Raw genomic sequence first — 13,252 nt, 5'->3', positions numbered from 1 at the left:
TGAGACCAAAATATATCTAGCTCATAGAATCTCAGCTCATTCCAAACTGTTTTCCCTAGTCCTTACTACATTATCGTTATTCACCCTTAGCAAGGGTTTCTTGCACAACTCTGAAATGTCCTCTAAGTTCACTTGACAGTAGGTCCACTAGGGGACTTGTCATTTATAATTTCCCACATCCAAAAGAACTAGGGGTCGGCTGCCCTCGGCAGCTTTGTGAATAGACCCCTATGTCTCACAGGATTTTCACACTAAGACAGACACTAAGGCAGAAAGCACGTACCTGCCAAAATAGAGAGCAGTCGACTGAAAATAAATAATGGATTGGGCTAGGAAGAAGAAAATTGGTTGAGTTAATATGTAACTATTGCTTCATGCCAAATTGCTTATAACTTTATATTTGCATATATAAAGTATTTACTTTTTATTGATCAAGTCTTAGATAGCATGTGACACAAGACACAGGTTTACCATATTCATTACAGCAGAGTTTACGTGCTGTGAGTTATTGTGCAGATACTTTAATATGATTACTGAAAAATGGAATTACATGGCATAAAATGCCAATATATTACAATTGTTTTTAAGATGATTTTTTTATTGTGTGTTACAAAACAAAAGCTAACTAACTATACAATAAACAGGTCAAGCAAAAAATTTATAAATATGGCATTGTGATGAAAAAAACAACTTCCTGTGTATCATAGATACGCATGCACATAAAGACTATGCAGCTCAAAAGACAAATTACAATCAGTAATACCATCAGTATATGCTATTGCATTTCCAGCAACACAGAGATAGTTCACTCCCTCAGGAATTACATATCTTGTCTTCTCTATAGACTATATCTAATGTGAATATCCTCAATATTTAAGGGATATTTAAGTTAAGGGATGTTTTTCAATCATGTATGGTATCAATGATTTGGACAGGGTGGGCTCTCTGAATCCCTTTAGTGACAGCGGCTCCGTCCTCCGCCCTCCCCCGCCATGAGACATGGCAAAATGAGGTGGCTGCTGTGCGGGCCACATTACAAGGTCCGGCGGGCCGGATTCGGCCCGCGGGCCTTGTGTTTGCCACCCCTGCCCTACATGTTCATCTGCATGTGGTTCAATTGTGGCTACCTGAACTTGCAGCTCAACCTCAGGAAGGCAGGTGTGGTGGAGAAATCCTTGTTTATGGCAGGAGACTCAGGTTCTGTCCCCATACATTTATGGGAAGAAGGTGGAGCACCAGTGCCATTTTGGATGTGATGAAAGCAGGACTGTTTCTAAGCCACACTATTGTGCTTGCCCTGGTAGGTCTTCAACGTCTCCAAAGAGCGGTCCCCAGGTCTGGAAGGTGCAGGTGTGCACTCAATGGCTGCATGATGGACAGCAGGATCTGATGATGAAGACAGAGTTACCACAATCAGCATCCATCCATTTTGCCATCAGGCCACGCCCTATCATCTTACAAATTAACTGATACCACTTGTGTTAATGTTTTTTTTTACAAAGTAAATCATAATTTAACCAAATAAGGATGAAGAATGTACTAGGTAGTCATTTAAACTCCCATGAGTAGGGACCAACTGTCAGTTTGACAGCCCAGGCTGTGGTCTGCATGTAGGTGATTCTGACATCATCTTTGGCTTTAGTAATGGAAGTAGTAGCTTGTTACATTGTATATTTATAGAAACAGTGTAAGAATGTTGCTACATTGTAATTAGCTGCAGCTGTTTGCAGTAAATGACAGGCTAGCCATGTAATATGCTGTTTCTTTCAACTTCTGCAGTTTTTTGTTTTGTTTTTTTTTTTTTTTTTACATAAAATCCATTTATTTTTAATCCCCTATTTATTCATACTTTTTTTGTTCTGATGTGCTAATTTGTTTTTAGGCTAGCAAAACTGTGAAAATTGCTTTGGCCCGTAAGGGGTAAGGAGATGAAGTGGTTAAATATGTGGGCTTGCAGAAGCAAGGCTGTGATAGTAGATGCATGCCTTATCAGCAGACTGAGGTGTATGCGTTTGTAAAAAGATATATGCTGTACTTATATATCACCCACAACAGCACCTCTGTGTAACCTCCTGAATAGCGTCTTCTCTTCACTATACTGAGCACAAGTCCCTAACCTCTTGATGAGCTCATGCCTCTGTGCTTGCTGCAGATTTGTATTACATGCACAATCCCAGCAGCTCCCCTTGTGCACAGAAGATGGAAGCTTCAGCAAAAACCCTGGAGGAAGTATATATTTGCTGCAGTCAACGAGCCATTCAGAGCACTACACATCATTATATACCTGGCATGGAGAGTGCTTTGAAGAAGTTGGCTTCTTTTACATCTCCTTAAACTGAGTAAACCCAAGAATTGCAAAAGTTGATGGAGTGGCTGAGAGTACAACAAAGCATATTGATCGGGTAAGGTACCAGGCAGCAAAGTCACCAAACAAAAAGAGCAATCACCAGTAGGCCAGTGTGGCTTGTGGAACAAGAGCAATAGACAGCAGCAGGGTCACAGGACAATCCCAAATTCATCAGCACTGGACAGCAGGAAATAGCACCTAATCAGCAGTTAGAAAATGTAAAGGGTCGGGCTAAAGGTCAGTAGCAGGAGTTGGATAAAAGCTGATAGCAGAACACCAGCCTAACCTTTTTCTTTCCCATCTGTTTCTGCTTCTGGTGTTTAGTGGAAAACTGTGCTGCTCTTTAATTTTCTCCCTTTTCCCACTGTGTGCCTAAAAAAAATTTCCCACTGAGTCCTAAAAAAGGACTCAGCAGCAGACAACAAGACCCACTGACCATCCTATACACTCCCCCATAAACCATCCTCTATGGTGCGCACAACTTACATAGAGTCAGTTTCATCTTGATAAGCAAGAGTTAGCTGCAGAGCCCACCCCTTCCCTGTACACATTGAATCTCAGGAAACAGGAACTTCTCTGCAGTAGTTGGTATGTTGCTCTTACTAGTGTCTTTTTCTTTGCAGTGGGATCTAAGTTGCAAACACATGTAACACACAGCATCTGGTCAACTGTCTTCTGCTGTACAAATGTAGGTAAAGCTGTGTGTATTAGCTTAGAAGGAAGGTCGTCTGCAAAATGTAATTCACTGTTGTGGGCATCACTGCAGTGATGTGCTGGCTTCAGCTGACTCTTTCTACTACTCGGGGACCCATTTTTCTCTCCAGTTTGAAGGTGTAAAACCTCAGATAAAAATAAATACAGAAAGCAGCAAAGCAGATGGAAGGAGGTATACAGGTGAAACTCGAATAATTAGAATATCGTGCAAAGTTCATTTATTTCACTAATGCAACTTAAAAGGTGAAACTAATATATGAGATAGACTCATTACATGCAAAGCAAGATAATTCAAGCCGTGATTTGTCATCATTGTGATGATTATGGCTTACAGCTCATGAAAACCCCAAGAACCCCAAATCCACAACCTCAAAAAAGTAGATTATTACATGCAATCAATAAAACAAGGATTGTACATAGAACAATATCGGACCTCTGAAAAGTACAAGCATGCATATGTACTCAGTACTTGGTTTGGGCCCCTTTTGCAGCACTTACTGCAATGACTTTTGCACGATATTCTAATTATTCGAGTTTCACCTGTATAAACATAGTTTTCCGCAGAAAGAAGTTCTGCTTAAAGTCTATAGACAGGTAGATTGTCTTGCTCTTATTAGTACACATTATATTTGATGCACTGGAAAATTACAATCATATCAAAGAAATAACACAATCAGATAGGGCCTACCTTAAGTATAAATAAAGAAAACACTGAGTATTGGGGCCATTTAGCCATTAAAAATCCTTTGATTTATTTTTGAATGCAAGCAGTTTAAAAGAGAACTATGGGGTAAGTGTTCTATTTAGGGTCACGGGAGAACATATACTAATCTCCTCCCGTGAGCCAAAGCTCAGTATATAGCGGGCTATCTTCCTACAGTTCCTTTGCTGGGTTAATTCAAAAATATCCAATGTTAGAAAGAGAAAAGAAAACAACAAAGGAAAAGTTATCAAAGTTTGTAATTGCTGAGACTTAGTACTGCCTCTGTTGTTTCTACAACCCTAGGCACTGGCACACAATTGCCTTATAGTAGAGCAGCACTGCACCTTTCTTTGAGGGCCTGTTCACACCAGCAGCCACGCTCAACTGCATGGCTGCTGGTGTGCGTGTGCCCGGACAGTGCTAATGCACTCGATCGAGCCCTGTTAAAACCATGAAACCATATATTGATGTGTGAACCTTAAAGGAGAACTATTAGGTGAGTGCTTTTCACTCACCTCATAGTTCTAGCCGACCTGTGACAATGAGACTGTCACAGGTCGGCTCAGTAGATCGGGAGGTGAGCGAACACATACCGGCGTTCGCTCACCTCTCGATCCTGTCATGGTTCTCTGCCGTGACAGGAGGGGCTGGATTCCCCCCTCCCCGCTCCGATCCGCCAGCGCTGACTGGCGGAACAGACAGGGGAGGGGGCGGGTACAGCTGGCTCTGCCTCTAGATAGGCAGAGCCAGTTGTCAGTCACGCAGCTGGGCGGATCCCGGCACAATTGTCAGCATCCGCTTCAGCTGCGGCGTCTTAGTATGCCTCGAGCTGTAGCTTGCAGTATACTGAGCCTAGGGTGACGGGAGGACGCTAGTTTGTATCCTCCCGTTACCCTAAGGAGAACTATGGGGAAAAGCCTTAACCCCATAGTTCTCCTTTAAATGATGATTGATTTTCTATATTTTAACCTATCCAAGTTTGGAGATTCAGTTTTTTACTGTGCTGCTGATTTTTAGTTTACAATTGGTAATCAATCAGTAAGCTGACAGGCAGACCTAAGTATAGTTGAAACAGTTGTTGGTAATCCTCAAAGAAGACTTGGCCTTTAAAATGGGTTAAGAGTAAAACACATTACTCAGGACATAGACTATGATGCCCGGCTCGACACTAACAGTGTCGAGCCGGGCAAACAAATCTGATAATATAGCGACACGACCCCCACCCTGCAGGTACCTAATTCCCCTCACATAGATCCTTAGCATTCAGTTCCTCGGCCAGATCTGCCATCTCCTGTGTGCACTCTGCACAACGCTCACGTGATCAGCGTTCAGCCTGCTACTGCTACTACAGGATTTCTGAATGAGAGCGCTGGGCAGTCTGCGCATGCACAGTAGCAGGCTGAGCGCCAATCACGTGGGCGCTGTACACAGGAGACGTGGTGAGATCTTGGAGAGCGGTGTCTGCCCACTTGGAGAGTGCTGGCCGAGGGACTGGTACGTTAATGAATGCGATACGGATCTATGTGAGGGGAATTAGGTGCCGGGTCGTGTCACCATATTGTCAGATCTGTTTGGCCGGCCTCGATGCCGATTGGCTGGGAAGCCGGCTTCCCGGCCAATCAGCATCCCGCCGGCCACACAGAATGGAGTCGGCTTCCCGGGCAATCAAGAAGCCTTCCTGGCTTCCTGATTGCCCGGGAAGACGGCTCTATGCTACCGGAAGTGCCAGTATCGATACTCGGTATCGTCGAGTACCAAAATATAAGTATCGTTACTCGTACTCGATACCGAAAAAACGGTATCACTAATACAGTGTATAATGTATAATGCAGGCTTACCTGAGCAGATATGTACGCCGTCAGAATAATAAAAAAAAACCACCATAGGAATGCATAGCTAGATTCCTATTGGCTATTTCACTTTGCAATAGCCAATAGCAAACTAGCTATTGCACCGCCCTCTGCTGCTGTCAATCATTAGAACTAGACCTGATGGAGAATTTCAGGTCCCCCTCTGCTGATTGGCAGCAACAGAGGGCGGGCGCAATAGCTAGTATTGAACTTTTCCCACCCTATGCTTCAAGAAAAGGAATATGACATAAAAAATTATATTTCGCGTTATTTCTAACAAGCCGCATCTCACTGTTTCTTTTCTCTTTTATTGTTAGAACTTTATTGAAATGTCTCAATTGACATTTCATTGAGTTCTATTGGCTCGCCACAGTGCAATGCGGTTGTGCCAGTTCCCACTGTGGTTTGCTTAAAAAAAAGTACTGCATTCATAAATTTTTGTAAGTGTACGCCGAATGCAGTGGTGTGAGCTGTCAACACCCATGACAAGGCAAATTACCTTGTCGTGCATGCAGCATTCGCTGATTAAAAGAAACGACCAGCTCAGCCCAAATGCAGATGGTATAAACGAGTCTTCAGGCTGAACGGGAGACTATTATTTATATCATCATTATCATCTATCTCATATTGACTGACCTGTGAATATAGATCTGTATCCTTTCATTTTCACCACTGCAGAACATGGTATTGGATATTCCATAACTATGACATTACTAGTATTCCTACTTCCTTAAAAAAAACCTTCATACTTGCCACAGTAGTGTTATTTTTAACTACAGTGTAGACCCCCCTCATATGTTCTCAAACAAATTTGTCTGTTTCTTTTTCTGGCAGACTTTAACTGCAGGAATGGGCATTTTATTTTTTAGTGTTTCAAAGAATGTTAAAAGCATCAAAACTAAAAGGGCCCCTAAATAAACAGTTTTGGTTCTTTAAAGCTTAAAAAAGACTAATCATAAAATTCTGGGTTTACACATTAAACATTTTTTGACATCTTAATTTCTAACATGGAGATATAACTGTTCTCTGTGAAATAGTTAAAAAAAAGAAGACAAGAATGCCTCCTAGTGGTTGCTACATAAAAATGCAACTCTTTTTGTAATTGAAGTGAAATAGAAATAGTTTAAAAACGAGTAAAATAATCTAAGACCCTACGTTTAACCTTACTTTACAAAAACTAAGCTTGTTTCAGCAAGCATTTGGAAACCATTTAACAAGCTTTCTTGAATCCCGAAAAATGTATTGAATTGCAATAACTGTGTATGGTTAGACTTTGTAATGACAGCATTAAGAATGCTGACTATTTCACATGCCTTGATTTTTATTTGTATCCATATTTACATGATGATACTGATTCTAGCTGAAGTCTGGCCATGTTGAATACAAATCTGCAACTAAAGTCTAAAACAAAATCATAAAGTAAAAAAAAAATATGCTGACAAGTAGGCTTTTACATACTGAAGATGCTTTGTATGTCTCTTATGATGTAAAAGTGTTTACCTAACCTACCAGAATGTGCCGCTCAGTGTACATTTTTATTGTGTCTTTGATGTCTTTAATGAATTTAATTTTTAAGGGGCCCAGCAAAAGGGGTTAAATGCTATAAGTGGGGATTTTGAACAGAAAGACCAAATTAAATTGGTAGTACTCATTTTGAACACTATATTTGTCATTGTTGGAGCCCACTCAAAAGAGGTAAATGTGTACTGTATTGGTGGCTTCAGAAAAGATTCTAATATGTGTTGTAGCATAGCTCCCAATAGCCCTGGATCCTAATTTAAGCACAATCCTGGGGGCCCATGGATATGGGTTGTACCCCAGAGCTGAGTGCAAGAATGCTCATCCAGCACTCAACTGAGCATGCATGCACATACAGCTGGGCAGTGACCTCCTGCCCTATAGTATGTGCATAGTTCCAATAGTGACTTCACTGCACACGCAGCATTATGGGACACAGGGCAGGAGAAAGGTAAATATGCTCTGCACTGCCTCCCACTAAACACCAATGCCTGGTAAGTGGAGGGGATTCTTTCACTGACCACCAGTGCTTGGGAGGGATTCTTTACTGATTATCACTGCCTGAAAAGCAGATGGGGATTCTTTCAATGACCACCAATAACTGAAACAGGTGGATGGAAATCTTCCACAGACCACCAATGTCTGGGAAGGGGAAGGCATTCCTCTGACCACCAATTCCCTTGGGGGGTTTCTTTTTCCCACTGGCCCACAATTCCTTGGGGGAGGGGGGGGGGGGTTCTTACTACCAGTGATGCTGATGCTTAGGGGTGAGGGGATTCATCCCCCCATTGATGCTGACGATGAGGAATTCTTTCACTCAATGACCACAGACACTTTTTCCTCCCACTCACCAGCAAATGCCGCTATGTAACATACTCCTGACCTTTATATTCTGTATGCTGTACTGTACGTCATACTCTTGGACCCTGCATTCTATAAATTATGTTGTATGTTACATACTCCTGTATGCTGCCTTGTATAAGCTGTGTTTCACTCTGTACAATATACTGGACATTCATACTCTTGACCACAGTGTTTATTGTCTTAACAATTGCTGATTGCTGCGTAATCCCCCCCAAATTTTTATGATTTGGTCGGGTCTTTTCTGCCCGTGCGTGCCCGCTAGGGGGCACGCGCAAGCAGAAAAAAAATGCCGTCTGGAGACGGTAACCCGCCAATGCAGCAGTGCCGTCCGTCCGTTTTTTTACAACGGGCGGACGGCAAGTGGTTAAAGTGTATTTTAACTTTTGTAGCCAAATTGGGATAACATCTATTTTATATTTGTTACCTGTTCCCATTCACAAAACATAAGCTAAAAAAAAAAATGAAAAATGCTTCTTGCACCTTTACTTGAGTTAGGGTTTCTATGCTTCTTAAGAGTTAACATTTCTACTTGGCTTCTCGTTCTTTGTAATGTTAGAATGGGCTGTGAGGGCTTTGCATTGGATGTTAATGAGAGAAACTAAATCCTCAAATGTCAGTCCTAAGTCTTTCTACAAGGATGGATCACTGTGAAGGTGCTCAGAAAAACTTGGAATCAGCCATGTTGCCTGCTGCAACAAAACGTCTAAAAAGTAAGACATATTTTTTTTAATGTAAATTTTTAGGTGTGATGTGTTAATGGGAACACGTTATGTAACATATTTGTTTAAACATATAGAGGGGTTTTCTCAAATTTGACTGCAAAAGTGGAAATACACTTTAAAGTGCGCTCAGACAAAGTGTTAGCTCTCTGTCTATAATTTGTGCAGAAATGAAATTTTTTTATTTAAAAAAATAAATATTTGTACTATCACTGTTGATACTATAAATAAAAAGTAGTTTGTTTGTGCACAGACTACGGCATAAATGTGCGTTACTGTTACACTCTATTAAGCCATGCCGGATATTTAGCGTAATGTAGCCACACCCACTTTTCAAACTGAATCGCACAGCTCACCTTCGTCTCTGATTTCTGACGGAGGTACCCGACTGGGTACCTCCGTCAGAAATCAGCTTCCTCTCCGCTGGAACCCGAATTCCAGTGTCCTCAGCCCAAACCTGCCTAATTATTGCACAGAAACAATTATATTATATATATTATTATATATATTAGGACAGAACGCTAACCTCCTCAATCATCAGACAACACCAATGTTGAAGAGAAACTCAAGAACTGCTTTGTTGAAGACCAGCTCAGTATTTATACAGTTTAAGAAGTCTAGAAACATAACACAATCAAACATGAACAGCATACAAACAGACATCCCCTCCCCAATGCCTTAATGAATGGGTAGGGAGAGAGGAGACACATATGATGGGATTATCTACTGAGTGTCTATCATGGTAATCGACTCCTCTACACCGGGAGTCAGCTACTCCTTGAGTCAGCTATCTTAATCCCTTCATCAACACAATACAACAAAGGGACCAATAAACTGTAACAAGTTCAATGTCCAGAATTATCCCCCTTCAGTGCTGCTGGATTCACAGCCTGTACCTATAATACACACAGGGTCACTTAAATGTAATGCCAGGGAAAATATGCAGTACATCCCTCCACACATAAACCTAGGAGAATGGTTCATTGTAACCCCAAGAGGTCCGAGGGGGGTCTCTATAGTCCTAGGACCATAGTCAGTAGGAAGGAGGCTAGCCTTCAGGCTCCTCCAACAGCCCCAGTGACGGTTCAGTCCGTCACAGTGTCCCTCTTTCACAAGTTCTTAAACTAAAAAGTATGCTTTAGTGTGCGTGCTTTTGTGATCTAACCAGTACTCACTATAAGCAGCCAGATGTAAGACATCTACTGGACTTTAGACATGTGCACTGCCAAAAAATTAGTCTAGTTTAGTTTCGTTTTAAATTCGGATTTGTGTTATTTCGTTTTTCGGGATTCGGGTGTGAAAGTCAATTTGGATTCGGAATTCGGATTCGGACGAAATTCGGTAGCGGTAGTTCGAACGTTCGTTTTGTTTTCGTTTCTTATTCGTTTCGTTCGTTCGTTTGCAGCAAAGTGACATTTGAGGGGGGAACATTTTTTTTCTCCTTCTCTAATGTCACTTTGCTCCAACGAACGAAACGAATAAGAAACGAAAACTAAACGAACGTTCGAACTACCGCTACCGAATTTCGGAAACGGAAATTCGGATTCGTTTGCATTCGTTATGTCTGGAATTCGGAATTCGGATACATCCGAATGTCCGAATTTCCGAAAATTCGTCCGAATTTCGATTCGGAATGAAACGAATCGCACATGTCTACTGGACTTCTCTACTGAACTTGAGACTGCGACTCTTTGTAAGACCATCAGAATTTTATTGAATGATCTCATCCACCAAATACCTCAAACTGTAATAGGACAGAATGGCTTGCAATAAAGTAGAAGGACTTTAAAATGGGCAGTGATCACACATGGAAACATAGCAGGATACTCTGTTGAGAATGTCAGTGGCTACGTTAATGTTGCAATATCTACACTGTTGACATTGTAATTTTCACACAACAACCGGATAACTGGGCTAAAATAAATTCACTTAAAGTGTAAGTCAACCCCCAAAAACGTTTTTCTAGTATTGGATAAGATTAAAACTCCTCTCAGGTTTTCACTACTATCTGGGGCTCCATTAGAGATATTTTACCTCACTTCTTGTCCTGCTGATCATGGTTTCTGCATGCAGAAAGTGAGGGAAAATCAGCAATAGGGATAGAGGCAGAAATATAAATCTGACAGGGATTCTAGCCCTTCTCTACTCTACTAGAAAAGAAAACCATTTCATTTCTGTTGCTGCTGAAGAGTTTCCCTCACTTCCTGTTGGTAAAACATTGTCAGCAGGACAGGAAGTGGGGGTAAGTTGCTGTAATGAAGCCCTGGATGGCAGTAAAATCCGGACAGGGGTTCTAACCCTTCCCCACTCTATCCAAAACTAAGAAAAAAGTTTTGGACATAAACGAGGGCACAAAGTCTGAATATAAAGCCCAACTCCACTTAAAAATTATCTCCATACCATCCCTCCCTCCTGCCCCCCTCTAACTCATTCTACCAGGCGTTTTGTTTATATTACCTGGTGAAGCAAATTATACTCACCTATGTCCCCCAATCGAGCTACCTTGCTGATGCTGTTTCTTTTGGCGGGGTAATCCAGTGCTGCACAGTAACCCTCACTGGCCGATCCCCTTGACTCCCCTTGGGTCAATGTCTGTTCTCCTATGGATCCTGAGAGGATACCTCTGGTGGACAGCCAATTGGAATTGTCCATGTCACACAGGCAGGAGGACCACTGGAGGAAGAAAACAGAGAGAAGAAGAGCCCAGCCCTAGATGATCACATGATCTCGTATTAATGTAAGTGAAAAATGCTACTTAGAAAATTTTAGTGATGTGTGTGGGAGAGCAGGGAGTCCTTATTTTTATTCTGTAGTTGGGCCTTAATGGCTACTATATGCTAACCTCCTATAAATACACGTCAACCCTATACATTATAAATATTATTGTATCATCCAGCAATTATACATTTTTTTACAAAACACAATTTACTGTTAGGGCAAATATCTTTTGTTTAAAGAAATTGTCCAGTAAAGACTCCACAAATCTTTATAGCAATCATCTAACCCAGAGGTGGGAAAACTCCACCCCTCCAGCTGTGGTGAAACTACAAATCCTATACTGCCTCTGTCTGGGAGTCATGCAAATGGCTGTGAGAATCTTGCAATGTCTCATGGGATTTGTAGATTCACAACAGCTGGAGGGCCAGAGTTTGTCCACCCCTGGTCTAACCCATTAAACATGTATCAGTCAACAAAAGCATTGAGAAAAGAATCCCTATATACAAATGTAAATAATAATGTAAATGATATCCTACTGCTTTATGTTATGGAACACATGGTATTAGATTAATACTATGAAGGACAAAATGCACATCTAATGGGTCCACAACAAATATTATTTAATATCTACAGTGAGTTTAAATCAGTCCCTCATGTGAAGCATGCTAGTAGTTATATTGGTGGTAATATTTTTATTGAACTATGGAGTTTAATGCCTTTCACTTAAGGCTTGTAATTTTTTTTATATAGACGGGTAATATCATACTGTGTTATGGAGCACAGAGTCTGCTTTAGATTTAAATTGCAATGGACAAAATACACATCCTCTAGTGGTTTTAGAGCCAAGGTTTATGATAGCCACAGTGAGTTCCATCAGTTCTTTAGTGTGGTGCATGCTGGTAAATTATCTTTTGACAATAATAACTTGGTTGAGCTATGGACCATTTAATGCTTTTAAATGAATGCTGGTAGGCTTTATAACATGCCAAGTGTGAATATGGTAATCATGTTTGATAGATTGTGGCAAATGAATATTACATATAATAATATACTAATTTTAATTAGCTCCTTTAACACATGAGAAATTTGTAAAGGTCTCGTTTGTTATAACATGAATAGGGAATGTTGGAGTATTTACTAGCAATGTCCTGGACTGTCAAGGTCAAATATCCCATTACAAGTACACAAGATAAACACTATTGTGATCATAAAATGCACTGTCTATTTATTATTTTACTATTTATAAAAATAAGCTATGCAATATAAGGATCCACTTATACTATCTATTGTGCATCCAGGGACAGTGATCTCTTCCTAATTGCATGTAATTGTATCACATATTATTACATACAGAGTGGACCGCCACTTTCAAATGCAGCCATTGTCACCTTGATCATTAATTTGAAAGGGTGACAGTGGCCACTTCTAAACAGCATGTATGGGATTCCTGCTGCAGAAATCTCTAAGCATACATTCGTACCTTAGTTTTCTATTTTTAGTTATTTTCTCCTTTATTTTCACCTGGTGATCTGGCCAGTAAGTCTGTTGTTTCTCAACTTCCTCTAACAGACCAATGTGTCCAGGAAAAGTGGCAGTTAATGATGTGAGACAAACCACTTAAAATTGACAGGGGTGCTTACAATAGTCAACTTTTATTAATTTACGTAAAACCTTTATCCCAAAAAGGAAAAAGCTGTTCTCTACCTAAAAAGTGTTCTCTGGAGTTCAGATTTAATTTGTGAGTATAATCCATTTAAAGTGACATTAAAGTCTAAAATGTTTTTCTCCCCCCCCCCCCCCTTTAAGGACTTACCTTAAA

The sequence above is a fragment of the Nanorana parkeri genome, unplaced genomic scaffold, assembly GCF_000935625.1.
Source record: "Nanorana parkeri isolate BGI_ZX_2015 unplaced genomic scaffold, ASM93562v1 scaffold525, whole genome shotgun sequence".
NCBI classification, from domain to species: domain Eukaryota; kingdom Metazoa; phylum Chordata; class Amphibia; order Anura; family Dicroglossidae; genus Nanorana; species Nanorana parkeri.
The sequence above is the reverse complement of the archived record's forward strand: the minus strand, read 5'-3'. Positions refer to the sequence as shown.